Source organism: Ambystoma mexicanum, chromosome 1p, assembly GCF_040938575.1.
Source record: "Ambystoma mexicanum isolate Mex_15411 chromosome 1p, UKY_AmexF1_1, whole genome shotgun sequence".
Lineage (NCBI taxonomy): Eukaryota > Metazoa > Chordata > Amphibia > Caudata > Ambystomatidae > Ambystoma > Ambystoma mexicanum.
This window is the reverse complement of record NC_090921.1, coordinates 1,155,126,616-1,155,151,706: the sequence shown is the minus strand read 5'-3', so window position 1 is coordinate 1,155,151,706 and position 25,091 is coordinate 1,155,126,616.

Here is a 25,091-nt window from a genome sequence, read left to right as displayed (position 1 = left end):
CTCCTACCCCTGAAAGTCTGCCACCCAAGGGGCAGAGAGGAGGTAGGAGAAACAAAGGACCCAAACAGACCCATTTTGTGGAGGAGTTACAGGTCTTCCAATTTGAGGGAGAGGGATCCTCAGAGGATCCTGGGAAAAGGATCTTCTCCTTCAGAGATGGGGGAACTACTCCCAAGGAAAAATGGTTCCCAAGGAATTCCAACCCAGACTGGGTAGATGTGGGGATTGAGCTGTTGCCGCCCATCATTCTATCCCAGAACCAACAATACCGAAAACCCATGGTTCAAACCCATCCTGGTGACTGCCTCCAAAAAGGGGGGGGCAGCCCAGAACCGGAACCAGGGGAACCCAAAACCACATCCATAGAATGGGTAGATGTGGGGATTGAGCTGTCGCCGCCCATCATTCTATCCCAGAACCAACAATACCAAAAACCCCTGGTTCAAACCCATCCTGGTGACTGTCTCCAAAAAGGGGGGGCGGCCCAGAACCAGAACCAGGGGAACCCAAAACCGCATCAATATCCAATTGCCAACTTTTTCTTTCAGATTCCCAAAACTCCCTGCCAAATTCTGCCCAAATCTCTTCTCTCTCAATGTCCAAAACCAAAAAATTAGCCCACCAGTTGTCCAGAAATGTGCATTATCTGTGCCCCCTTGAGGAGAAGGAGGGAAGATACTATGCCCCGGTACAAGTACAGGGGCAGGGTACAATTTTGGCACTGGTGGACACTGGATCGCAAGCTACCCTTCTGTCAAAAAAGGGCCTTTGATGCACTAAATGCAGGAAGGCGGGAGAATTACCGAATTCCTCTCACCTCTCTTCCTGGACAACTTCAGAACTTTGACGGGAAGGAAATTCCCGTCGAGGGGACTGCAGATTTTGACATTAAAATTGGGCGACACAAGTGAAACACCCGGTCATAGTAGTGACTCCAGAGGGCACCCCTTGTTTACTAAGGAATGAAATCCTGAGAAGGTTGTCGCCACTAATAGATTGCATAAAAAAGGTCCTCTGGACCCAGACTAGCCGACCAATAAAATTAAAACAGAGTGTCAACCATGTTAGTTTAAACGGCACCTGTCACATGGTTGAACAAAAATCTGACCAAGTAGAATTTCACCTCCAGAACAACCAAATTCCAGACGTGACGGTAATAGAAGTAGGGCAACAGACTGGTGATGGGGGGTCCTCTCTATTTCTGAAAATTAACCTTCCTTCCAGTTTAAGGTGGTATTCCACACTGGAAGGAAACACTGTGACATTTTTTACTAATCCACAATCAGACATTCCCACTCCAATAGTCCAGAAAGATGTGAAATCACCTCAGAGCCTGGCTAATATTCAGCAAATTGGAGAGCAGTTGTTCATCCCTGTTCAGTTAAATGATGGGAAGGACTCTGTTCTCGCCCGAGTGTGTGTGAACAACGGTAAGAGCTTCATCAGCAAAGCCCTGTTCCGCCAACTCCCAAAAGATCCAGCCATTCCCACATTCAAACTGATAGACAAATGGGAAATGGATATGGAAACACCCAATTCCAAACATCTCCTGCCAAGCAGGTGTATGCTCAAAATCTCCATTGGCAACAAGAGCATAGTCCATAATTGTTGGGTCGTGCGAGGCGTCCCTGCCGCCTTTTACTTAGGCAGTGACATTCTCAATCGCTTTGCCATTAGTTTGGACCTAATAAACTTCAAAGCTTGGTCCCGATTAGCCGATAATCCCATGGGCTTTGATGATCCAGAAAAAGCATTTAGGTCAGCTCAATTGCTACCTTATGCAGTTGAAATTCAGATTAAAGAGGAAGTCACCATCCCAGAAAGGACCTGACAATTCTCCCTGGAAGTGAAAGTTAAAAGAGGACAGAAACTGAAAAACCCTGATGCCTATATTCATCTAAATGCTTCTCTCCAACAGCAAGGTTTGGGGGTTAACCCAACACCATTAGTCAACATAGAACATGACACCATTCCAATAGGGGTGGATAACAGCGACTTAAAGAGTATTACTCTAGCCGCAGGCACCATTATTGGAATGGCGGTTGATGACCGACATTTTTCCATTGATTTAGGAAATGAACATTTAGGACCAATCCCCAAGGACTGTTTTGACAGTGATAGCGATCACAATACAACATCAGACAGGATCTTTACCCAGCATGGGGGGAACTTCCTGGTGTACACTTCCTGCCCTTATGGTAAGGAAGATGTGACTTGTGACTTCAGAAGGGAGAAGCCTCCAGTCCAAATCAGCACGCTGACCAGGGACTTCTCCACCCAGCTGGAGGAGGCCGCTGAGATAGCAAAACCAGAAGTCTTTCCAGGCTTCAGCCAGATGGTGGAAGAGTGAGTCAACCTAGCTGACGCCTGTGTGACTCTGGAACAGAAGCAAAAGTTGAAAGAAGTTTTCTTGGATTTTAAAGATCTCTTTGCGGTAGACTCATATGACTGTGGTCGCACCGACATCCACACAATAACAATTCCCACGGACCCTGGCATGACTCCAGTGTTTGGGAAGCAATATTGCTTGCCTCTCGCATCCATGGAGTCCCTTACTGAAATAATGAAGAACCTTGAGTCCCGGGGAATAATCCATCCAGTACACAGCACCTTCAATAATCTGGTGCTGGGAATATTGAAGCCAAACGGCCAGTGGAGACTCTGTGCCGACCTTAGGGAGCTCAACAAACGGTTCCATACTTCCCGATGGCCTCTTTCCTACATTGACCAAGGGCTGTCCCAGATCCAGGGGTCACAGATATTCACCGCAATAGACCAGACCAATGGATACTGGACTGTGCCTGTCAGTAGGGAGGACCAATACAAACTGGCTTTTACCTTTGGGGGCCAGCAGTACACATGGACCCGGAATCCCTTCGGATACCTCAACTCCGGCAATGAATTCAACATTTTCCTACACAAGGCCATGCCCGACCTGGGTGCAAGGATTAACCTGGCTTATGTAGATGATGCCCTCATCAAAAGTTCATCTGTGGAGGAACACATAGCGGAGATCCATTATGTTCTGACACACTTGAGGGCCGCCGGAGCAAAATTTCCTTTCAGAAAGCACAGTGGTGTAGAACCTGTGCTAATTTCTTGGGGCATGAGATTACTCCTCTGGGTCTCTGTCCCCAAGAAAAGAAAGTGGAAGCACTCCAGAAACTGAAAGACCCCACAAATCTGCGGGAACTAAGGAGCCTCCTTGGACTGACTAATTACAGCAGAAAGTTCATTGAGGGCTACGCAAAGATCACCAGACCCCTGATTCATCTCTTGAAGGGGAAGTCAAATGGGAATGGGGCCCAGAACAATCCGAGGCAGTAGGACAGCTCAAAAGAAGCCTCTCACAAGCGCCCTGCCTAGCTTACCCTATCAGAAACAAGGAGTTTTTCTTGGAGACAGGGTTCTCTAATACATGCTTGACTGCAGTATTATATCAAAAGCATGACAAGGTCAATAAAGTAATCTCCTATGTGAGCAAAACTTTATCCTCTGTGGAGGAAAAATTCAACGATTGAGAGAAGGCACTCCTGGCAACGGTGTGAGCATTGAAGAATTCCCGCCTGTTTATCCAGGGGGAACACATCATAGCGGAGACTCCACACCAGCCTCTGCAATATCTCCAAAGTGTCAGAATCCGGGCCGGAAATGTGAGTAATTCCCGAATTACTTCCTGGATTCTGTCAATGCAAGGCTTTCCTGTGGAGGTCAGATATGGCCAAAACAAGAAGAGTCCCCTTGCGCAAGGTCTGGCTGACTTGCATGATTGTGCCAGAGAAAACTGTCTCGAGGACGAAAGTCTAAAAATCAAGGACAACATGGAGGCATACCTTAATTCCCCACACAAAGTCTTTGAGGAAGACAAGTGTGAGGGAATGCCCACTGTCTATGTGGATGGATGCTCTTACCATGTTGACAACAACGGGGAAAAAGAACTGGTGGCCAGCGTAGGGAATGCATGGGTGAATGAGTCCCCAGAACCCTCTGCTGGGTATAAAATTGGTCTCCGAAGTAGTCAGGTGGCAGAGTTGATGGCTGTGCATCAAGCCATCCTCACTGCTGTCCAACATCAACTCCACGAACTGGTCATAATCACAGACTCGGATTATGTACGGAATGAATTTGTGGAGCACCTGGTTAATTGGAAAACCAGAGGCATGTTATGTGCTAATAACAAACCCTTGAAACATGGGAAGTTAATTCAAAATATTGATGATCTGGTCACCTCGAATAGGATGACCGCCTACTGGAAAAAGATCAAAGGTCATTCCAAAGTAGAGGGACCAGACAAAACTGGAAATGACTTAGCTGATCAGCTGGCCAAAACCAGGGCCATCCAAGGGAATCTAATAGAGATTGAGTCCCTGTTGGGGGAAATCCAGGTCACTGCTATCACTAGGTCCCAGACAAATGCTCACAATGATCTTTCAACTGCACAATGGAGTAAGGAGACCCCAGATGCTGATTTGATTACGGCTCAGAATGGGGATCCAATAATTGGGAAGTTTTACCAATACATTGAGGACCCTGAGAACTTTCCCCTGACGGATACTGATTACATTGGGAAAGAGGACCTTAGAGTGTTGATGAAATGTCCAAAAATGTTCCGAATCCAAGACGGTTTGTTGGTAAGGAAATCCCAAGCTGGCCATGATCAGTGGGTGGTCCCTACCTCATTCCGAAGCCTGATGTTAAGTCACGGCCATGATGCGGCCACCGCCGGTCATAGGGGGTTTCATACAACACTTGAGATCTTAAGAGAGGTTGTATACTGGCTACACATGGGGCAGGACCTCGTCCAATACTTGAAGGGGTGTCTTGTGTGTGCACAATTTTAGGCAACATCCCTCACACACCGTGCGCCTCTCCAAAAGAGGGGGATGACACTGCCATGGTCAGATTTGCAAGTCGACTTCATAGGCCCCGTGATTCGCTCCTCTAGGGGAAATAAGTACATGTTGACGGTGACATGCTTATTTACTAAATGGGTGGAATGTCTCCCGGCCCCAAACTGCAAGGCAGAAACAGCAGCTCCCCTGATGACCAACCACATCTTTTCGCGTTTTGGTGTACCCCAAAGGATTGAGTCAGACAGAGGTAGCCATTTTACCAGCGAAGAAATGACTAAGATGTGGGAGATACTGGGGGTTAAAAGGAAGCTACATATTGCTTACTGGCCAGCCTCTTCTGGTGCAGTGGAGAGATACAACAGAACCATTGTGAGCATATTAAAAAATGTGTGGCAGATTCTGGGCCAAGTTGGGATATCCGATTACCTCTGGTCCTAATGGCCATCAGATCTACCCCTTCATCTGCAACTAAAATGTCACCGTTTGAGCTGATGACTGGACGCAAGATGGTGCTTCCCCAGCATTTGCTCTACAGGACCCAAGAGCAGACATTAATAAATGCCTCCACAACTCACAAATACGTTGATAATTTAAGGAAACACCTACAACATGCTTTTGCCTATGCTCAGCGGAATCTAGAAAGATCAGCCGAGAGTATGAAAACTCACTATGACCTGAAGACTACCATGAAAGAATACAATGTGGGAGACCAGGTCTATCTATACAATTTCCAGAGGAACCAGGCCAAATAGCGGAAATGTTTGCCTACATGAAGGGACCTTTTGAAATTGTAGACAAGATCTCCCCAGTCGCCAACAAGATCTGCATCCCAAAAGGTAGTTCGGCGGAAGGGGAAGACAAGTGGGTCCATATAAATCAGCTAAAGTGTTGCCATCCCAGGCACACTCTGCAGCAACTGGAGGAGTCCTCTGCAATCCCAGAGGGGGCCGCTCCAGAGTAATACAAGTCCAACCCTAAAATATTTCACATATCAAAAATATAGTAACAGAATACAAATGTCTCCTGATTATATCTTGTTTTTTAAAATAAGAATGTAAATGTCTCTTGATTTATAAAATGTATATGCCGCCCCACTATATCAATAGTGGGGAAGAAATGTCTACGAATAGGTATTGTCGCTTTGCTTTGTCATCCTAGGAGATGAAACTATGGACACTGACAAAGGAGGACGACCCGGGGACCGAGAGCAAAGATCTGAGGGGCCCGGGGTACCGCCCGAAACTCCCATCAGGACCGGTGAGGAGAACCGATCGATCCACCCTGATGGAGGAAAAGATGCTGAACTGTGCCATCTGTGGAATCAGAAGAAGATGGGGACAACCCAGGGCGTGGATCAAAACATCCTTTGCACCCGACTCCCCCTCGACTCGAAATCAAAGTGCAGTCGGGCGGGGGGGCTTGTCAGGTGTCTTGACCCACGTTTGAATCATTATGCCACAACATTTGGTACTGTGGGCTTAGAAAAATCCAAGATGGCTGAAAAGCCCACATTTGCACCAGAGTCCAAGAAAACCACGCAGTTTTGCGCACTCCAAAATGGTCACCTGACCTGCCACCCATCAGTGCGAGCGTGATGGGCCAGAGGTGCCATGATTGAAACGTGGTGCCAAAGGAAAAACAGCAGTGCCATTTAGCTCAAAAAGCGCCTTGAAATCACCTTTGTTTCTCTGAAATGCAGGCTCAAGATGCCTATTCCAAACATTGCAAGATATTCAAAAATCTCACTGAACACCAGCAGACATTTGGCAGAATGTAGTCTTGTGTGCATACAAAATCTGGAAAGATGAAGAGCCTAAAATAATGTTGATAACAAAACTGGCTGAGCTGTGGATGTCAGCAGCTCAAGTGAAATTGGACTTAAAGCCACTAAAACCGAAATGTTTAAAATAAATGAGTGATTTACTTTGAAGTGTCACATAGGTTGCAACTGTTTAAATGTCATAGTTTTGAACTTAGAATCAGCGTTCTAGCTGCATGTGTCAAAATTGTAAGTTTGATTTGCATGAAGAAAACTGGAACAAAAGTGAGATTTGGCTGAAGCCTGGCTTGAAGAGATTGAATTCTGCCCAGCAACTACCCCCGACAGGAGTTGACACTTGCCCAGCAACTGCATTCACAGGCCTGGCTGCTTTCTGCTGTTTCCACCAAAAGGAGATTACACCTCTCTGAATAAATTAGGGGTGTGGTACCTGGGGCTGCAGGAGACAGAACAATGAGCTTTCCTTGGCTCAGGCAAATGTTAAATTAGGGGGGGTCGTATATGGCTTCCTCTTGGAAAAAACTGGGAGGAGCAGTGATTCTGGGAGCCACCTGAGCTGGAGGCGGGGACAGACAGAAATCCCCCCATGTGCTTTGGAACCTAAACCACATCCATCTAGGCCAGAGCATAATTTTAAAAAGATGGATAATTCATAGTACGAAATTTTCAAAATCATATAATAATATCATTTATTCTTGTGATTTTTCTGTGCACATTGTAAGAGGTGTTAGGACTCTGTGGTATGTTCTGGGGGTAGTAGCGGAAAATAGGGTATTACTCCAAATGTCTGTATGTTAAAAATCTGACACTTTATCATCTGATGGCCATACTCCTTGCGCATGTTTGTGTAAATTCTGGAAAAGTTTAGAGGTTGTGTTCTTGATGAAAAGGGCAGAATTCTGTCAGGAGTGGACACAACATCTTACAAAGACAGGGATCGGATGATTTGGTGCTACAGAAAATAGGTTAACTGGACATGTAATATCAGAAAAATTGTACATAGATTAATAGGTATTTGGATCAAAAATAGATGTGTGTGCAAATTGACAAGGGGAGGATCCTCTGACCCATAAACCTACCTCATCACAATGACACTCCATTTCCTTCCCCCAACCAAGGGAGAGAGGAGAACTTGGCCAATGATAAGTTGTGAGGGGCAGGCTTAGTGATGCCCACGCACACACCCATTTTCAAAAGACATAAAAAGACCCACTGAAATCCAGGTAGGGACATTCATTTTCCATTTCAAACTGATTTCTTGTGAAGCATTCTGCCGGACCAGACAATATCAAGAAGGACCATCCAGAACTTAGACTCCAGACTCCAGAACTTTAAAGCAAAGGGGCCTGAACTACAAGCTGAATCCTTTTCAGCAGGCCTCAAAATGTTTTGAAACCTGACTCTTCAACAGCCGGGCTGTGCTGCTTGATTCTGGCTAGAACCCTATGCCAGAACCCTGAAAGCAGTGCTGTATCCAGACCTGAACGCTGTGCAGTGCCAGAACCAGAGATCCACACCAGCAGAGCAGAGCTGACCCAGATCGCTGTGAGCAGAACTGGTACCAGAGACCGTCCGTGGCGAGAGAACCGCAGCTAAACCTGTTGACCAGATCCGTGATGGAGGCCCATTCCTTCCAAGACTAGGAGTGAGTATCCTGAAAACTGTGCCAGAACCAATCTCTTAGTCTAAAATAATCTGATCTGATTCAAACCATTTTTACCTGTCCAGAACTGCTTAATAGAAAGCGTGTCCATTCTCAGACTTTAAACCTGTGAAAGTGTCATTTGCCATTCTGAATCACTACTTTATTTCTAAAAATCTACCTCCACAAAATTGTCTGTATCTTTGGAACCGCATGTGCTAGGAACGGGATTTAACTTTCATTTTAAAGCTAAGATCCTCAGCTTTCCAACAAACACTTCCTACTCCTTATAGTTTTTCTGTAATCGCGCTCGACGCACTCGGAATAAATGCAGCAAATTGCAACTAGCTCATTTCACCACCTGTCAAAAATCACTGTCTTTTGCTTTGCATTGCTGAAATCTGTTTTCAACCTAATAATCCCTCATGAATCACTTATAGTGTTGACCTGAACTAATTCAAAGTAGCTGCCACCTACCCTGAATCGCCTATATGGAATTAAAATCATTTTTAGCATATTTTCACTTCTTTGCAAATCACATTTAAGTATTTTGCCTGTGTTTTAAAATCATCCCTGTGTTCTAAGCTTGCTAGGGGGGGGGGGGGACTGAAATTCGTATTGTATTGTGATTGTATTCCTGAAAACTGTGTGCTTTCCTTCCATCTCTTTATATTGCATAGGGGGGAGTGAATTGCCACAAAGGGGAAAAGTGATTATATTATCTCTTGTTGAAACCATATCAGTTTATTTCTGTACTGCATTCCTTTCCACCATTACTCTTCCTTGAAAGCATAATGCATTCTCAGCTATTTTATCATTTCTGTACCAACTCCTAACTAATAAAAAAAGTGTGCTAGGATCCATTGTTGATCAACATTATGTTCATAAGTGTGTTATCAAATATTAATTTATTTATAAAAGTGTGATATATATATATATTTTGTTTAATATTCCAATACATTTGTAAATTGCAAAACAAACCTACTTCTTGGCTCAGTGAGGTCAGGGGGATTCAAAGAGAGGGGCGTTATATAAGGGTTTATCATCCAGATTATAACTTGTCATAAAAATATATAAATAAGGGCTTTCTATGGCCACTGCCGCAGATTGCACCTGCTTCACCCCATGTCGTTTTGCTTCCAAAGCGGGCGTGCTTCCCCTGTACTCATACTCCTGAAATGCTCAGTGATCAAGGAGGATGCATTGCCCTATGGTTACTGTACTATACTGTATGCGTGGTTTTTTGTCCAAACAGTTTTAACCAGAATGTTTGCAGGGCGAGACTTGACGTTCTGGGGAAGCTGCATAAGGCAAGGCCTTACCTAATAGCAAGTGACACAACACCATTTAATTGGGCCGCAGCAGCTGTGGTTTCACTTTGGAATCCTACTGTAGAGTACTTGCTTACAATATAATGAAAGCTGCTTCCGTTCTACAGCAGATATGTCTTCCTAGTGAGGGGGGGCTTTATCACCAGAAACCTGAGGTGTCGTTCTTCCAATTGCTAGCTTTTGTAATACCGCCACACAGGACATTCATTTATTTACAAGGAGGCGATAACCAGAAACGTGCTTCCCTTCGCATGGAGCAGCCCTCCCTCTTAACTGCACACCCCCGAAAGCGCCTTTTGAAACCTTTGAAGCAACAGGCACGGGGGGATAATTCCCAAACCCGGGCCTCTTCGAGCCAACTCACCAGGAACAAACCTGCCCCATTTCCCTTTTCACCTACACGCAATGTGGCTGCCCGTCCTTTAATAATGCTAACCGACCACTACCCCTCCCCCGTTTCAGCCCCAAAGCCCCCCCTTCTGTCCGTGTTCCTTCTATGGTCCATTGTCCGCGCTCTCACCCTATCACCTACACAGCAATATTCAAACGCTTTCATTTAGATTCATAACTTGTTGCCTGTCTGCTAGTATCACCTATTGAAGTTGAACGCAGCATTGGACATATTTTAGACTACAAAATCAACCAAAATTAGGGTTAAAATACATTTCTTACCCAGGAATGATTGTCTGCCCTCACGGGAAACACCGCCATCTACGCATTGCCCCTGCACTGTGGATTTCCACCTTAGTCCGGCCTCTCTGGAACCCCTTCATTGCTTAAATCACCCAGCGAGACTCCTGACCCGGAGTTTTGGTCACCATTCCCATACTAATGTTTGCATGGTTAAGCATGCCTCCCGGACGTTTTCCCCTCCTTAATTAATACCTATACCTAAACCATCCATGCTACTTCAAACGTTACCTGCATTCTCCTCCATGGCGACACCTGACACGTGTAACAACTGCACGTGTCTGAGCCCTGCTGCCAATTGAGCGTTCCCCATAAAATGTTCCCACTCCTATGAACCAACGCTGGCTGAATATCTGGCATAAATGGCCTACTTTACTCCAGAATGCTGGCAGGTATCCTAAATGACTCCCGCAAAAACCTTGTTCAGGAACATGCCAATACTTTACCAGAATGTAAAGACAATAATTAATGCGCAACCACATACGTCACACCATCGCTACTATAGCCAGTCACCAAGCGATTTACATTTTAAACAATTTGACGTTGTTACTCTTACATCGATGCAACCTTTTCCGTCGACCCGAAAACAGCCTCCCCGTTTCACTGCATGCTTGCTTTACGCCCCCTCCCTCCCTTCTCCGCTGTGCGTGATTTACCAGACCAAATGAATAACTTGTGTTTTGGTACTTGTGGTTTGACTAGGCATCGTGGGGGGAACCACGCCACAACCGTGCTAAGGCACAGAAACCAAGCTTTGCGGGCCGATCCCCAGCTACTGCAAAATATTGTGCAGCCTCCTAACTCGGAAAGGAGCCCCCAACCCGGTAGACCTAAACGTTTTATAATGACCCTACTATCTTCCTCTATATGTAGTGCACACACACCCATCTTGGCCAGCATTCACATTTTCTTTAATATATGGATAGGTCCACTGTTTTGGGGTGGCTGGCTGGGGTTGGTTTGGGATATTATCTGTGAAACTTGGGGTCCTCCGAGAGTTTGTACCTCGCCAATCCCCTTTTGGCTTACTGCACAAAAACCCAGACTCATTTAAAGTGGAAAAGGTCACTTTAATGTGACAGGCCAAAGCCTACAATTTAACGCTTACCTGGCTCCCTGGCCTTACAGACTAACAAAATATTTTAAACAACCACTTCAATAATTAAACATTTTCCTTTTCCCCAACAATTAAATAATTCAATAAATCCCCTTCCTCCCTAACTATCCCTTGGACCTTACCGTCTCCTTACCCCTTCTCCAGGCATCCCGCTTTCTCCCCGGGGCCATGCCCCTCCAGGTTCAATACCTGTTCCCCCAGGGTAGCCCGCTTGTGCAAACAGCACCACCCCATCCTTTCCCGCGCCATTCCCCCATTGTGCTTCCCTCCCCCCACATCTAAAGGGGCCATGCCCCCGGCAGCCAGAACCACTTCAAAACCCATCAAATTCCCCTCTACACCACCTCCCTCCTCCTATGACCTGCAGCCAGTCTGACCTGCCACATCAGCAACAGAAATGTCTACATCACAACTTCACTAGTGCCCTGACCTGTCACACAAAACTACCGAAACAATAGAGACCTTAAACAGACACCAGAAACCCTGTAAAACCTTGACATGGAAGGTATTACCCTGAAGAACCCAACTACCTGAAGCCCCCCCTAGACATAACCAGATACCAGACATAACCCAAAAAAGGGGGTGGGAGGGCGGGTCAATCTCACGTCCAACCGTCGCCTGCCTCCTGAACCTTCCCTGGATCCTTAAATACCCCCCTGGAGGCGCTCTCCCCCCACGGTCAACTCGCTGGCCGTGTGCAGCGCCAAAATACTCCCCGGGGGGAAACGCTTCGCGTTCCCCCCGAGTCCCCCTTTTTGGCTTACTGCACAAAAACGCAGACTCATTTAAAGTGGAAAAGGTCGGTTTAATGTGACAGGCCAAAGCTTACAATTTAACGCTTACCTGGCTCCCTGGCCTTACAGACTAACAAAATATTTTAAACAACCACTTAAATAATTAAACATTTTCCTTTTCCCCAACAATTAAATAATTAAATAAATCCCCTTCCTCCCTAACTATCCCTTGGACCCTACCATCTTCTTACCCCTTCTCCAGGCGTCCCGCTTTCTCCCCGGGGCCATGCCCCTCCAGGTTCAATACCTGTTCCCCTGGGGTAGCCCGCTTGTGCAAACAGCACCACCCCATCCTTTCCCGCACCATTTCCCCATTGTGCTTCCCTCCCACCACATCTAAAGGGGCCATGCCCCTGGCACCAGAAAAACCCTCCTGCCCCACCCCCCCCACCAGTTCTCTTTACCTCCAACTCCTTACCCAATCTCCCAGCCAAGAGCCCAAGTCCGCCAGATGTACACCATCCTCTCTAAATATCATGAATCCTTCATACACTATTTCCTTATGGACCAAACCTGTACCGCCACCGATGCACAAAATTCTACCATCTCTCTGTTTATCCCCTTTCTTGCCCGCTCTATCACTCCCTCATTTCTCGCTCCCCTCCAAACTCTCCGCGGCAACCACTTAGTCCCCACTACAGATGCTTGAGGCCACACTTCTCGGACCCATAGCAAAATCCCTTTTTATTTCCTAAGAAGAGCCAAACCCGTATCCCTTACCCGATCATTTTCCCCAGCATGAATAATCACCCCATCTGGAGGCCCATAGCTTTCCCTCAACCCAGCCAACATAGGAAACAACTGATCCCAGCGAAGCCCCCCAAACCCGGACCATCTTACCACAACATCTTTCTAGCTGCAACCCAGTTGCCTGCCAACAACCCTTTTCTCAGCTTCTTTCCCCACCCCCTTAACGATAGAATGACCCACAAACCAGATTTTTGACATCTGGCCCGACCTCCTAGCAGCATCTGAAAAAGAAATTACAAAATCACTTACAAGTCAACAACATCCCACTAAATGCAACCCTCCTGCTACCTCCTTAAAAAATTCTTTAAAACATCCTGTTTGCCCCAGTCCCTGACATACCCTTTGTAACTCCCTTACTTCCCGCGTCCCAAACGTTTTCACCTACTCCTTTGAATCGCCCAGCCTGCTACCTTCAGATGCTGCACCCCCCTAAATGAATGAGTTCCAACATCCTAACCTTTCCCACACCACTAGTAACACCTTCCTCAGGAACCTATCCTCCCTGGCCATCTCCTTATCCCTCTCCAGAAACACCCCCGGTCCTCCCCTACCTGTCCCCCTATATTTCGCACCTTTCACCTAACCTTTAAACCATACACCTAATCCCACTTAGCCCCCCTTTCTCCTCTAACCTATTACCCTCCTGCTCACACTTGGCCCCCACCTTTCCTCACCTTACTAATATGGACCTGTGTTGCCCACCCTGCACCGGGGGCCCACGTGCCCACCCGTCCATGCAGGCCCTTTTCTTTATTACTCCTCTTTGCCACTGCTCCAGGGGCCAAACCTGCGCCCCCGTCCATGCAGTACATTCCATATAACTAATCTTCAAGCTCCTTGCGTCCATTACCCCCTGTTTCCCACCTGCACCAGGAGCCCTAGCGCACCCCCGTCCATGCAGGCCCCTTTCCCGCCTTACTCCTCTCCACCGCTTCACCAGGGGCCAAACGTGCGCCCCCGTCCATGCAGTCCATTCCATATAAATTCCTCTTCCAGCACCTTGCTTTGTTGCTCCATTTTGTCCCCCAGCTGCACCAGGGGCCCTAGCGCACCCCGTCCATGCAGACCCATCTCATCACTTCCCCCTGCTGCACCAGAGGCACTCCCGTCCATGCAGCCTAAAGCTTACTCACCTTGTCGTGCGGCAAGCGTGAGGGCTTCGCCAAACGACGGCCACCATCCCTTAACAAATTTCCAGTTACATCCCCCCTGCGGCCCTCCCCTGCCCTACCTAAGCGTCTTCCTCCTCACCCCTCTCCTACCTCCTTTGGGTCGCCCCCAAAACCTCTCATCAAACCTTGTGCCCCCCTCCATTTCCGATAAACTGAGCCCGACCTACCAGCACACCCCAAATTACCTGGCATGCGGTCCTTCCCCCACCTCCTTGCCCCGCTCCTCACCCTGACCCACTGTCCCCTGCCTGAAAACAATCTGTAACCAGATGCCGACCCGCACACCTGCTGCACTCGTGTTTTAATTTGCACATCCACCTCGTGCAGCCTTCTTTATTGAACGCCCAACATGCTGCTGAGGGCTGACCCCCGACCAAGAAAGGGCCGGTAAGGCCGGTAAGGCACGGGTAAACCGCTTGCTGTATGTACCGTTGGAGCTGGCCTCGTCGGTGCCATCCATTGCAACCAGAGATCCATATCTATCTCCCCCCAAACCGCCTGACTGTCCTCCGCCAACCTTGCTCTAAACTCCTCGTCAGACCGCACCCAAGCGAAGCCCCCAAAACTCGTAAATGCCTTCCTAATTACATCCATATATTTTAGCAGAGCCACGCTTCGCTCCGGGAATTTCTCACAATATACGCTGGCGTAAATGTTAAATGCTGATGTCCAATTCTCAATAGTCACTGGGACCGTTGGGCGCGAAGGCAGTTCCCTCTCTTCTTCCTTAGACCCCTCCTTTGCCCTCACTTCCCTATGGAGCAGCTTAAAAACATCCACAAATTCCCCGCCTGAATCTTTTCCCTGGTCGCTGCTATCAAGTGCGCGCCCAAAGGTTTAGTGATACCCATGTACGGCAGTTTTTTCTCTTTGCCTTTCACTTCAACCTCCTTTTCTTTTGCAACCTGTACCTCAAGCACCAATGGCTCCACCACCTTGTCCGTTTGAACCTCCACCGAGCAATTGCCCTTCTCATCCCCCGAGGCTCCAATAGCCTGTACACCAACCTCTTTCCTTACCCCTTCCAGACCAGATCCTTCATTTCCCATCCCCTTTCTCGTGTCCCCTCTCTGCCATGCAGATGACCATTCCCTGTCCCGCTCACCTCTTTCCACACAGCCCGCATGCGGTCTGGCCTCCACTCCGATGCTCCTCATCTCTTTTCTTAACAGGCTCCTACTGCGGGGACAAAACATGTCAGCAGTCTCACCCAGCCAATTGCTCCCCTGACCTCTTGCCCACTGACCGCCCTGCACCTGTTTTACCCACTCCCACCTCAAACTTTCTCTCTCCTCCCCCTTCCCCTTACAGCCCTATAGCCTTCTTCCTCCCACTGCCCCACATAATCCTCCAATCCAACTTCATCACCCCTTAAATACCATTGTGGATGCGAGCACATGCTCGAGTTGAGTCGATCTTCTTCTTGCGAGCCCGGGGCGTCCGCCCCGCCACTCCTTTCATGTCTTCTCGGCGGGCCGCAGAAACCCCTGCCTGGTCCTCTTCTCTCGGGTGAGGCGTGCAGTCCTCCACCCTGTAATCCTCCTTGCTAGGGGCCGTGCTGCACCCTCTAGGCTCTCCTTGCGCCGACCGAGGAGGGGCCGTTCTTAAACCCCCTCCCTCCTCTTGAACAGCGGGGGCTGCGCAGCGCCCTCCTCCCTCACTCCTCCTAAAAGGGGGGGCCGTTCCGCGCCCCTCCCTAACCTCCTCAATTGATGGGGACCTCTCCCTCCTTCTACCACCTGCACTCTTCCACAGGTATTTACCCCCTTTTCCCCCTCTGCCCCGTCGCCCCCTTCTGTGCCCCATCACCGCCCCCACCGTGGTTCCCTTGACCCACCCCTTTTCGAGCCCTCCTAACATCCCTTAGCTCCTCTCGGCCATCATTTGCACCATCCCTCTCTGGCACCCCACCCGAAATATTTTCTCCCCTGGATGCTCTCCTGTCTATCTCCCTCCTCATCTTCCTGCCCCTGGATTCCCAAACCTCCTCTCTCCCCGCCACGGGGGTGCAAGCCACCACTGCCGCGAGAGCCCCATCTGCCGCAGCTCTACGCTGCAGCCTACCACCACCTAACTCCACCTCACCCGTGACCTCCAACACCGCCCCTTCCAGCTGGGCCTTAGGCGCCCTGCTGATGATTTCCAGGGCCTCTCTCCGAGCCCTAGCATCCACCAAACCCACCTTACTGGCTCCCTGGCCCACCATCGTGCACTAATACTCTTAATGTGCACTACAAATATGCCCCTTTACTCAACTAGTTAAGATAAGGTCCCGAGACAGCACCTACCCATGGACAACTGCCCCCTAAAATGGATAGCCCTGCAAAATAAACTGGGCTATAAAATTAAGATCCTACTGAAAAGAGTTAATTAAACTCTTATAATTCCCCTGAAGAATTTTCTTAACAAATATTGTCTATACATCCCTTTTTCTTTCTTTATTTATTTCTTTATTTTTTAAAAACTATATATATATTTTTTTATATATCTCTTAATATTGCCCTTGCCCTAGATTATCCATCCCCTAACTCCTAAATTGCCCCAGGAGAATAATCCCCACAAAACAGGAGCACCGTTTTATCCTGTTGGCAAGAAAAGGCCCAACCGACACTGCCCACTGGCGGCGCGCGAGCCACACCGCAACGCAATGCACGTAACTCGCAAACAAATTAATACAAACACTGCCCCCTGGATAATACGAGGCAGAGCTGGCCCACACTGAAATGCGGTGCTGTCCCTTTAAGGGATCTGCACTGCCTCCCCTGTCCACAAACTGCTACCGCGCGCCAGCGATGAAGCAGCATTGACAGGCTTAATGACCCCCCTGGCAGCTGAGCCGTATGCACCGGCGCCCGCAAGATACAGCCTAATGAGGGCGGATCACAGCCCACCATCAAAACTAGCAACGGGATGCACTACCCGCCGAAAACGCCCACACAAATCCCCTAAAACACGACAGAAAAGTGTCAGAACTTAATTGATAACAATAACCCCCCCCAATGGACCACAACCCCCAGAACTGAGGAACTAGACGACCGCGCCATACCCGACATCAAAATTGACCCCCCCAGGTAAGCAGAGGTACCTTATATACGGTAATCTCCGTAAACAAACTTTCTATTTTTAATAATTATTATTATTTTTTTTTAATATATATTCTAAACTCTTACCTACCCGCCCTTAACACTGCTACCCCACCTCACCTCACAACAAACCCCTACAGGCCCAAATCAGGGAAGGCTCGGGAGCAGGCGACCAGGACTCAATCTCACGTCCAACCATCGCCTGCTACGTCCAACCGTCACCTGCCTCCCGAATCTTCCCTGGCTCCTTAAATACCCCCCTGGAGGCGCTCTCCCCCCACGGCCAACTCGCTGGCTGTGTGCAGCCCCAAAATACTCCCCGGAGGAAACGCTTCGCGTTCCCCCCGGGTCCCCTTATTGACGCATTTAAGACGATTTAATGTATGTGCTATTTATGTGCCAAATTTGCTCTTTCGCTCTATATGCAGCAGGGATATATAATTTCTAAGCATCTGGTTAGAGAACATATGTGTCCCTGTTCCCAAATACCCCAAACCTCAGTGGAAGTGACATGTGATGGCTATATGCGCAGAATCGAAAAAATACAGGCATGTCTAATTTAACCGCTGTCCGTTTCCTCCCCCCAACGCAATAAATGACTTTGGTTTACAGTTATAATACAATGGTGTTTGAGCGCCACAAACCACGCAGTTCCATATGGATGCCCAAACAACCGCAACGCTCACCCCCACCCGCAATGCACTGCCATTTGCGACAATGCTCCTAAACCAACATGCGACAGTGTGTTACACAACACCCGTTTTTATCAAACGGCCAAGATGCCCCTAACCCAGGTCTCTAGTTTCCCAAAGAAAAACACATGGTGCGGAGAGCGCGTCCCGAGTTTGCCTGATCCAGCCTGTCAGACCACGTCCCTTCATGCAACATCGCACCAGCATTTCGTGGTTACCCTCATTTCCCGCCCATCCCCCCGTGCCTTTACTGTTCTGCCGCCGCCATTGACCACGCAGACAGCACTGAAACTACTTTGTTCTCCAGCCCTGCAACAATACGTTAGGTGATGGGAACCCAACCTGGCCGGGCCTCCCCCACTTTCCAACACGTGTTTTCCAAAACCAAAATGAAAGTCCCTGGTACACTGCTATGCGAATGCCAGTTAACTCCTAACTAGCTTCGTCTCGGAGGCTGCTGTTGCGAGACTATTGGTTCCTATTCTTCTAAACCTTTTAACAATCACCGCGGTTGCCCCTCAATTTAAGACACGTTGCATGCCCGCCCGCACCTTTACCATCCCCAATTACTCCCCTTGTCTGATGTAACTCCCTCTGCCTATGTAAAATCTTCCTACACCCTAACGGTGAGACACCATAAATTATTTGACAGCATGTTGTTCGGCATAAAAGTCCTGCCATCCGCTTGAGAGGCCTCTCAGCCACCTTCCGTGTGCCCTGCCCCGCCACATCCATAATGCCCATATTAACCTGCACGCCTTCCCCCACCTTACCTGTCCCTCCGCACAACGCCGACTTTCCATCTCAAACCTGAAGCGTTTGCAAATCCAGTCAGCCACCCAAACCCGTTGCGCAGCGTCCCTGCCCCTCGCTCTACCTGGCTCCGGTACTAACTTTATGGCCTCTCGTCCAAGTGCTCTGGTGGACCCCAGTGCCCGACCGACTCCAGCTTCTTTACACCATCTGCCGAACCACTGCCCAACCGGCCGCACTTCCTGCTCCCATAACCTCAAAGCCCGGGCTGCTGCCAACTGCATCTCCTCTCCTCCTGTTGCTGAATTGCCCTCCCTTTGCTCCGACCATTCCTAACCTCGACGAGGGGCCTGAGGAGGCCGCCCAATGCTCCGTACAGGCCGGGTGCAGCTATTTGGTCCCCCAAACCCACCACATGCCTGGCTGAACAGCCCTGCGGCCCGGGGCCATTGCCTGCTGCACCTACCTATCTCATGCATCGTTCTTGTTCCATGCCTTAAATACTTACACCCAAGTGCTGGAACGTACCAACCCCTCTTTACCCCGCATTCCCAACGTGCTACCATGCCCCCAAACCTACTCCCACCGGCGCCGTGCTTTACCCAAAATTCCCGTCCTAATGCACCTCACTCTTTCCCACTCACCTTTGCCTTTAGTTTGCTTCCATGCTGTGAACCGACACCGGAGGATCCGGAACTCCCAGACCCCGACGCTCAAACTTCTCGCCAGGAATCACCCGCATCAGAAACCACAACTGGAGCTGCAACAATCAGGAAACAACAAAGAGTCTGTGCCCACGGCCTGCGCCCCGTCGCAACGTGCTGTGTCAACCTCCTCTGGGCGGTGCCTCCTCTAGCCGTGGGCCCGGCCCCTGACCCCACGTGCACAATGAGGGGGGCCGGCACTAAGGGGGGACCCCGCCAATGCCATTCTTTGAATGGCGCGGGAGCCCAGCATTTCACATAGCTACTGCAGTCTGTGTTCTGCATTTAGAGTACAGCCCACGTAGCGTCCTTGGAGTTGCTATGGTTAAAATATGCCCTTTTTACATATTCATATTACTTTCAACATGTCTATAGATGCCTACAGTATAGTAGATCTCAATAGCCACAACATACATTTTATAGATTGGATAGTGCATTATAGCAAGAGGTTTGCACATTAAATGTATGTCCCAAGTGATTCAATCAAAAATCTTTGCATAAGTGATACAAACAATATGTAATTCAAAAAATAATAACAGTAATTCAAAATAAGCATGAAATTCAGGTACAACTTTTCTTATTCGTGTATAACAGTCAATTCAAAGACTGGCATTAGGCAAATCATAAGGTTGTGTCCAACAGTTCACATTCTTTAGATTCCCCACTTCCTCCGTAGGGTTCTTCGCGGAATTATGCCTTATTTGTATATACTACAAAGTTGTCCTTAAGTTTAGTTCTAAAATTCAGAAGACACTTGGAACGATGTCCTGTGACTAGTGCCAATGCGTTTCAAACTTCAAAAGTTCATCTTCAGGGCCTTCAAGTTATTTGTTCCAAAAATGATGTCCATTCTGTAGGTAAAACAGAAATAGACTTTACTATGTTTGTGTAACACAATTCGATATATTGAATATGCTGTAATCTTAATTAATTGCTTTTACACTGATGGATGTCAGAATACACTCAATAACAGTATCACTACCCTAACACCATAGGTTGAATTTAATCCTTTAGTCTCACTTAGTGTAGTCAATTGGGTCAAAAAAGTACTCACCACCAGGGCGAGAATTTTCTCCCCAAGACGAGTTTTGTTTAGGAAGTTGTCTTGTCAATCACCCACAGGAACTGCTCAGGGTTCTGTGAATATAAAATAAGTTTCAGCTGATCTGCAGATGCAGTACGCTAAATTCAGACTGAGATACGGAAGTGCCTTAGATATACGCTCTTTCGGAAATCGTGTGAAGTCAAGGTCCTAAGGGTGCTACTCGCCGTCGCTCCTGTGTCCATGTTTACAATGAGAATTATCAATGAATGCCACTCGTAGAGTACATTGGCGTCTATGTGTTTTATGCTCCGATGGGTCACCTATGTTAGTCCCAAGTACCATACAGTTGTATTCCAGAAATATATATTCGCTAGTTCATTTACCTTTCCGATCAGTTATGCTCGTCTGTCGTAGAGTCTAAAGCAGCCGCCTTTGAGAATGTATTCCCGTTGTTAAGGAGACCTCATGCATGCACGTGTCTTATTATGGCGCCCGCCATCTTTGTGTGGGTAAGTTGATCGTATAAGCGTAACCATAGTGACTGTAAAGTTCGAATCTCTGTTGTTATTAGGTATGGCAATCTCTGGAACAGTAATTAGTTTTTATAGTGGCTCCGAGAGGTTACTGACTGTTAATGGGCAGCCTAGGGTCGCGCCGCAATTCTAGATTAAATTCTATCCATAAGAGGGAGGATTGTAATTACTGGAAATGTATCACTCCCAACGAGGAGTTGGCCCTTATTTAAGTAAAGGTTGTAAGACTGCAAGTGCATCAAAGGTGGAGCACATAGAGATGTCCCTGTGTTCCTCCAGTGCCCCCGGGTCGTATGTTACAGGAAATATATCTCATGTATTATTAGATGTATAAAGTGTTAGATTTTGACATCAACTGTATTTCAGTTCCACAATGGTAACAAGATCAGAGGTACCCGTGATGTGTTATATTATTTCACAGTAATAGTGTCATATTACACATGACGAGTATTTCCAAGAATCTCTTCTTGCAATAAAACAGATATCCACAGTTTAACAGGTAGCATAAGTCAGCTGTTGGTAATTCTACTCACAATCTTTTTGCCCAGATTTCTTAGACAATGGCAATATTAAGTCCAACAAAGCACATTAAGTCAAAGTCACAATTCATTTCTCTAGGACTGAAGGTGTCTAATTTGTCAACCCAAAATATCTCTCGTTGTAACAATCTTTTCCGTAGGTTACCCCCTCTTGAGGCTGTTTTGACTTGTTCTAAAATCACACACTTTAGTTGTGCTACAGTGTGTTTGTATTCTTTAAAGTGTGTTGTCACTGGAGATTTTGTGTTCTGGGTTCTGATATTAGATTTGTGTTCCGTCCATCTTGTTTTCACTCTTTACGAGTGGTGATGCCCACGTAATAGAGTCCACAAGGGCATTTTAAGGCATTATACCACATTTGTGGCATCACAGGTGCATGAATGTTGGAGTTCAATGCTTTTCCCTGAATATGGATGAGAAATCTTTGAGCCTGTAATTACGTTGTCGCAATGCTGGCAGTTGTGGCACGGTTGGGTGCCCCGGTACTGTTTCTTCGTTCTTGGAACATCTGTCATCTCAGCTTTTATCAGCTGTTTCGAAAGGCTTTACTATTTCTGTAAGCAAAAAATTGATTTTCCAGGAAGAGATGTTGTAACTGTGGGTCAAGCTGAAGCATAGGCAAGTTCTTCTTTATAATACCTTTAATTTTTCTACTTTGTAGAGAGTATGTAGTCACATAAACTAGCTGTCCTTCTGTTTTTTTAGATTTTGGTTCCAAAACAGTCTCTGTTTGTATGGTCTCAACTCTGGTGGCTAATCTGCTGATAGTACTTTGTTTGTACCCTCTCTCTATGAGCTTATCCTGCTCACTGCCGGGGCACATAAACAAGAATTGGATTGTCATCATGATGGGGCAGGAGGATTTACTAGAGATTCTGAATCCCTTCATTGTTTTTGTTCGGTTGGGGCCCCGAATTTGTCTGTGCCCCTGCCCCTTGGCCCAAAAAAACGTTAAGATGGCCCAGACTCCACTCCCCCACAACCTTCTCCCCCACCACCTCCCTGCTACTAAAAGCTCCTCAGACCGAGGTTAGATCTTTCTCCATCCTTACCTGGAAAGTGATTATTTCAGGCTCTCCTGACTGCCCACTGTGTCACTAATCCACGGATCCATCCGTCAATCATACTCAACATTCCAAACAACCACCTTCTTTTCGATCTGTATTTCCCTGTCATAGCTAGTGATGCGTTTAGATACAGTGTTGGTAAGTCTACCCTTTCCAACTCCACCATACTTTCCTGTCATCATGTTGTTAACCGTTTTCATTACTTTAATGCATCTATCTAGCTGGTCTAGATTACTTACTCCTGCCATTAAATTCATAGTAACATAGCTTTCTAGATGACTAGCAATGGCATCATTGGCTCTGCCCAGTTTTGCCTGGCTCCAGCCAATCCGGTTTCCGGCCTTATTAATGGTCAATACACTGTTGTTGTCATCAGGGCTAGTCAGATACAAAACGTCAAACTAGACACACAGTGGCAAACAATCACTCTCCTCTGTACAAGCCAGCCACATATCCTGTACCAATGACAATACCGTCTTGTTTACAAAAATATAATCAATGGTAGACGTGGTGCGGCCTTCAATCCTAGTATGACTGCATGCAGCATCTGCTGGAAATAGTCTGTTTAGTGGGACAAGGCCATATATAAAGAGCAGGGATGCCCATACAAGGCCCTTTTCATTATATTGCACAGAAGGTTCAGTACAAGTGTGTCCTAGTTCTGCAGTGATTACATCCTCTGTTGGTATGCCTGCAGAAAAATCTCCCCCAATTACTATGCCATCTTCAAGCCCTAAGGATTCTGACACAGCCTTCACTACTCTGAGCATGGACGTATGCTGAGTCTTTCCTGGAGGGTCATAAACATTGACAACCCATAGTACAACACCAAATTCTGAGCAGTTGTCCAGTCTTCGCACCAAGACATATTTACATCCAAAATCATTTTTTTTAAAGCCCCCAATTGTTTTTCACAGCAATTACTAACCCACCACTGGGCTGACCTCTAGGCCCCTTACTAACCCAATTCAGAGATGGTGCCATGTCCATCAAATTCTAACGGGTCAGTGGACCAGGTTTCTTGTAATAGTACTATGCCGAACACCTTAAGACATTCACACAGCCCCCCAGCTTCAGAGTAGTGGGAATGCCCTCTAGTATTCAATGAGCACAATAATAGCCTATCATTAGGGGATTGTATTGAAATGTGTTTCAAAGGCCTTGGGTAGCCATTGCTACTATCCCTCATTGTTCCCTACATCAAAAGGGAAATACGTGGTACTAAAACCACACAGTTCTGTAGCTTCAGCTACTCCATTTCTAATACCAACACAGTCCAGTCCGGTTCCAGCTTGCTGCATATATTGTCAGTTAATAATCAGGCCACCACTAGGTCTTCCGTATTTGTCTTTTGCAATTTTCACAATCTCACATTTATAGCTTTTTTTAAATAGAGCTATCTCGTGTGAGAAAACAAATTCCAACAGTTTGTCTTAGATTAATACTACATTGGAGCTGATAGTGCCTATTCTTTCATCAGTATCCACCAGTTCTTTATCATTATGGGTGACCACCCGTAAAGGTATCACACTATTTAGTATCCCTAGTAGATTAGACCTATTTATAAGTGGGTGATGATCAGTGACTGAATCACATGATATATTCAAAGCAGAATAATGTGGCTCCTTCTCAATCTGTTTTCCTGGGGTACCTTTTAATTCATGTGAGGTGCCCCCCTACAACTCTACCATGTGAGGCCACAGCTCTAGTGTGGTTAGAAGTCTGTGTGGCAGAGGAATTGGTATTTTTGCCTGCCTCTAGTACCTCGTCATCAAACAATGTCTCAAAACCTTCAAAATCTTCTGTTACGACCTCTAGCACATAAAGAGATCTAGCTAGCCTTTTCCCCCTACTGGGTATCGCATATGGTACAGTCTGCAACGGTTTTTCATCCCCTAACTTGCTTCATATATCTCTGTCTTTTTGTATGAATCTGGGAGTTTGTATTGTTGAAGTATTTACATTCTCTGCTTTCTTATTTCTGCCCTTATTTTTGTTCTTCCTGCCTGCATTTCCCCAAATTCTTCTTATCACTGACGACAGGTAGAAGATCAAATCAACCATCATCAGTGAGTGTAAGATCAACGCAGGTCATTCCGTGTACAAGTGGGAGCTTGTTACCAATGGTTTGTTCACTGTACATAATTGCGTGCGACAATGGCTTCTGTTGGGCCTTTTTCATTTTTCCTTTGAGGTTTCATTGTATTACTCCTACTATCCTCTGCTTGGACACAGTTTTGGGTACTGCCATATAACCATTCACATTCTCACTCACATGATCCCTCTCATTTATCGGTCTATCATTCAATGTCATGGACAAAGCATTTTGAGCGCTAATAATATTGCAAGCCTCGTTTTCCTCACTCATAATAGTTAGATTTTCATCTGCTATTACTGCGACATTTGACCTGTGTACACTCTTTGATCCTTTAGTCAGTAACGTATCTACTAATACACTAAGCCGTTCCAGTGTGGCCTCTATGGTACCGCACTTATTTACAAATAAAGTGAGCATTTGTTCCAGCACCGAGAATAACACAACTGAA